This window comes from Marmota marmota, unplaced genomic scaffold (assembly GCF_001458135.2).
Source record: "Marmota marmota marmota unplaced genomic scaffold, marMar, whole genome shotgun sequence".
Lineage (NCBI taxonomy): Eukaryota > Metazoa > Chordata > Mammalia > Rodentia > Sciuridae > Marmota > Marmota marmota.
The window spans coordinates 6,089,586-6,094,533 of record NW_025999962.1 but is presented as its reverse complement, the minus strand read 5'-3'; the positions used below and the strand labels follow the sequence as shown (position 1 = coordinate 6,094,533).

Here is a 4,948-nt window from a genome sequence, read left to right as displayed (position 1 = left end):
CGGAGGCAGAGGCGGCCGATCCCTGCCCAGCCACGGCCTCGGTCTGGGGACCCGGGAGGGAGCCGGTGGCGGGGAAACCACAGGGCGCCGTGCGGATGCCAAAGGCGAGTGCTGCTGGGAGCATCCCCGGTCTCTGCCCCTGGAATCTGGGCTGGGACTGGGAGGGACCGTCGGGGACAAGCAGACTGTGGCGCCCGGAGCAGCTGTTTCCTCGGGACTCTATTTTCCCCCATGTGGATGGGGATAGCGGTGTTAATTGGCTTGGAGAGGTGGCTCCTTGTCATTTTCACCTTGGAGCCACCCCACCGAGCGTCCCTGCCTCTCCCCAGCGTGCTGGGCTCCCTCTGGCCTCCCCCTTGCTGGGCACAGCCCTACTCCCCCAGGGCAGGGTGATAAGCCAGGACCTGCAGGGACACTGCTGCTGTGGGATGCTGGGAGTCAGGGTGGCCTTGGCTGGCAGCGGACCCCTGAGTGGCCTGGCCCTGACATGAGGAGGCCGGGTGGAGACAGGGGCGATGCTGGCTGGCACCCACGGGGTGGGGGGCAGCAGGTCCTGCCAGGCTGCCAGCCTGCGGGGTTCTTCCCGGGCAGAGGAGGGAGACCAGAGAGAACAATAATAAATACAGAGGGTGAACTGCTGTGTGGCGGCCTGGGGGAGGGGAGGAGGAAGTGTACCCGGCGGGGGTGGGCAACCTCTCTGAGAGCCTGGCACCACTCGCCTGATGCCCTCCAGGAGGGGGCTTTCTACCCTGGGGAGGGGGGAGCGTTTTTCCCAAACCTGACTCCATCACAGATGCCTCTGGGCCTCCAAATTCTGAACATTTCCTCTTCCCAGCCTTGCCCCCCACCATCTCCCTGAAGTCCTTTCATTATTTGCCTATTCTGATTTGTATGCCCCTACCTCCAAAAAATTAAAAATAATAAATAAAAGGTGCAAGGTGCAAATAGGAACTGGAAGCTCAGGGGGCTGGGAGGGCCACAGACATTTACACCAGGCCTGGAAGAGATGGCTGGACAATGTTCATGGATGCTTGCTGGTCAGGGGGCCTGTAGGGACCCTGGAGAAACCACACAGATGGGTGGTGGAGAGGGGACATCCATCAGTCCAGGACACCCTCAGGGCGGCACCCGGCAGAGGGCGCTCTGAGCTTGACTGAGCGGGTCACGTCCACTAGTCACAACCTTGGTGGCCAAGACCCAGAGCCTTGTGAAGGGGTGCTTGGGCAGTTCAGATATCGATGACCATGCTGCCCAGCAACGTGGGGGGCTCTTCCTCTGCCTCAAAGCCAGTGAAATGATAGGCCTGGAGTATGGGGGACAGAGCACACTGGACATCTCCAGGCTCTGGGGTCTCACTGATTTTCATTCAAGCTCAGCCACTCTGTGTGACTTTGATTAGTCTGTTTCTCTTTCTAGGGGGCTCAGAATGGGAAAGTGACTTGCCTAGGACCACACAGCCAGGCGGAGGCGGAGCTGGGATGTGAAGTGCTCTCCTGGTGTGGTCCTAAAGGTTCCCAACACTGTCCCTGCCAAAGAAGCCCAAAGGCCTTAAACATAGTGGCCCAAGACAGCCAGGGCTCAGACAGGGGCAGGGCAAGTGGACACTCAAGTCATTAAGCACTAGCATTGGCTGAGGCAGCCCTCTGTGCATACCAGGCACAAGCACCCTCGTGTACACACACACACACACACACACTGTGGGGGGAGGAACCAGGTTTAATTAGGTCAACTCCAGCTGCAGGAGCAGCTTTGACACTGGTATTTTAAGGAGTGTCTGGGAGGCTGGGGGAGGGGAGCAGCCAGACAAGTTTCAGCTCTGTCTGGTGGTCCCAAGGTTATGTTGTCACCCTGTAGGAGAGCCTGGAGAAAGCCCCCAGCATTCAGCAAGCCCTTCCATTGCCATCCTCATGTTCCCCGTCCTTTCTATTTTTAAGCAGCTGCACCCGTTCCTCTCCATCTGCTCCCCCATGATGGGGGCTTGGGGCGGGGATGTTTTTATTGGGGGAATTGTTTTTAAGTGTGGCAGAGTTGGTGAGTGACTCACCCAAGGTCAAGGTCTGAGTCAGCGCAATGCCAGAAATAGAACCCCAGTCCTGGCTCCCCAGCTTTTCCACACCCCTGCTCCCCCTCTGGGGGCAGTTGGTCCCCAGCCCCTCCCGCCCAGGGCCTTTCTGTACTTTGCCCCCAGACATCTCCAGGGTGCAGAAAAGGTACTCTTGACCAGCTGTGGGACTTCAGGGAGCCTCTTTCACTCCTCTGGATCCCGAGTGTGCTGACGGCAGTCTTTGTGTAGATTGGGGTGCAAGGCTTGGCAGGTGGCTATAGCCATTAGGTGGTAGCAGGACTTCCTATGCCAAACTCATGTGCCCATTTTCCACACTGAACTGGGGCTCTCCAAGGGCAGAGCTGTCTTCCACATGTTTGTCCCGGTGCCTGGTACTTCGTTTTATTTCAGTTACAGGTATATGTGTAAATATATATTTATATTTTTTAATTGGAATATAGGACACACTGGTTAGGAAATGTCACCTTGGGGTCTGCCCCTTATGTGTGTGTGTGTGTGTGTGTGTATTTATTTATTTATTTTACACAATACCTTTATTTCACTCATTTATTTTTTTTACGTGGTGCTGAGGATCGAACCCAGGGTCCCGCACATGTGAGACGAGCGCTCTACCGCTGAGCCACAACCCCAGCCCCCTTATGTATATTTTTGACAACCTCAGAGGAGAAGTGGACTGACCTTCTTCAATCATCTGGAACAGCCATGATTCATGTAGCTAGAGATAAAGCTGAAGCCCAGAGAGGGACATGTGCTAGTCCCACATGTGCTAGTCTACACAGCATTGGGTTTGCTCTCCCCCAGCTCCCCTGGTGGGGAAGGACCATAGCAACCATTTCTGCTCCATTCTTTTGGAGGGGAGTTAAGAACTAGAGCAGAGCCCCAGCTGCCTATGGTCACCTGCTGCCAGGGCTGAGTCACCATTCAGAGTGCCGTGGCTCTATGACACTGCATCACACCTGGGTCATCTCCAAATAGGCCTGACGTTTTGTTTTTGTATCCCTGGGCCCCCCACTGGTAGATCAGGGTCCCTTGGAGTTTGGCTTTCATGCAGGGCAGTGAAGACTTGACTGGAGGGTCAGAACCAAAGCCTGTGGCCTGGGAGATACCCTCCCACGGGGACATCGCCCTGGCTCTGCCCTGAGCAGGTGTCCTGATGAGGACACTGAGACCGGGAAGGGAGGGTCGCTGAGCAAGTGCTGCAGAGGCGGATCCAGCCTGGGCAGCCCCCCTGCTGCCAGGAGCTGGTTCTGAAGGGACTTATTCCAGACACCAAAGCCCCCGGACAGACACCAGATCCCTCTAGGGATGGCCTTTCCTGGAGTTGAAGCAAGTCTCTGTCTCTCTGCTCTTAGGGGAGTTTATTTTTGCCTTTAGTTTCTCAGGGAAAGTTCTTTTTGGGAAAATTCCAGCCTCGACCCAGCTGAACCAGGAACAGAACTGATCCTCATAGGTAGAACACTGGCTCTCCATCTGACAGTTCTGGGCTCTGTCACTGGCCTGCTTACCTGTGTGACCGTGGGTGAGTCATTTAACCTCTCGGAGCCTCAGCTGCCTCATGTATAAAATGGAAACAATTGTAATTTAGCCTTTCAGGGCGAGTGGAAGGTTACAGAGTAGAAATCAGTCCCTTACAGCCCTGTACAGTGGGAGGCATTCCGACAGCAAACCCTTCAGCATTTCCCCTGCCCTCTTTGACGGTGACACTCTGGAGACAGGGTCTGAATGGAGGCTTGCTCTGTGTCCCCACCCCGTCTCCCTCACCTCCCAGGCTGCTGGGTGTTGAGCAGCTCCTCCCAGTCCAGAGCCCTCTCCAAGGTCACACAGCAAGTCCACAGCATCATGGGGCCTCTCACAGGGCTCCTGACTCCCCAGTGTAAGGCCCCCTGGTCAGCTCGTCCTGGCCTAAGTCCCAGCTCAGACATGGTGGCCCTGACTGAGTGACTGAATCTCTCTGAGCCTCGGTTTCCTTGTCTGCAAAATGGGGTCAGAGGCCTGCAACAGGAATTGAATAAAAAGAAACTTGAGGCTGGGCTGTAGCCCAGTTGGTGGAGCGCTTGCCTACTATGCACAGGCCTGGGTTCAATCCCCAGAGCCCCCCAAAAAGAGAGAAAGAAACTGAAGGTATGAGGGGCAGGGACCCAGCAGTGGGCAAGTCCCAAGGAGGGTAAGAATGGAAGGCCAGCTGGGCCTACGTGCCCCCACAGCACCTCCAAACCTAAAACAGCCCGCCTGGGAGGAGCGAACCCCGTCCATCTGGTCCATCCTCAAGACACAATTCCATTTCTTGGACAGAGAGAGGAGGCTGGTGGGAGGGGCAGGCTGTAGGGCCTTGGCTCTCTGCATGGTGGAAGCTGCCCGCAGCTATGCCCTGACATGCCTCCTGCCTTCTCCTGGGAAAGGGCTTCTGTGGCTCTTCTATCCCCGCCCCCACTGGTCTCAGCTGCTTCTAGCCCCCATCCTGGGAGAGGAGGCAGGGAGGCTGTCCTCGCTTTACCCTTCCCACTGCCTGCTTAATGTGGAGTCTGGAGTGGTGGTCACTTGGCTGACCTGGGAGCAATGGGCATCTGGTTGGCTCAGCAGTCCCCTGCTCAGTGCCTGCATCTCCCTGGTAACCGCTGGACTCTGTCCCCCTCCCTCATTCCCCCCAGGACTTCCCATCACCGGCTGTCACTGCCAAGCACAACTCCAGGCCTGGGAAAACTGCAGTGGGGAGGCCAGGACGCCCTGCTTCCCAGAGAGCCCGAGGCAGGGCTTCTGTCCTCACCACCTGCCAGCCTTCGCCCAGGTGGGGTAGGCTGTCCAAGGAAAGCCTGGCACCTAGTGCCTCCCCAGATGGGGCATTTTGGGGAAGTTTGCTGCCTGTCTTTTTTTTTTTTTTTTTTT

The 4,948-nt window shown here is 56.6% G+C and overlaps 1 protein-coding gene across 2 annotated transcripts in view; it reads left to right on the top strand.

The window, feature by feature from the left end:
* The first annotated feature begins 1,381 nt into the window (after positions 1-1,381).
* Csdc2 (cold shock domain containing C2) overlaps positions 1,382-4,948 on the top strand; it is a 10,433-nt gene continuing 6,866 nt past the window's right edge. Inside the window, exon 1 of one of the 2 annotated variants that reach the window (XM_048803084.1) lies at positions 1,382-1,496. The gene's annotated coding sequence lies outside the window, so the exon portion shown is untranslated. Of the gene's footprint in view, positions 1,497-3,445; positions 3,585-4,948 lie in introns of those variants that run through there. The other variant, XM_048803085.1, reaches the window with a different exon arrangement.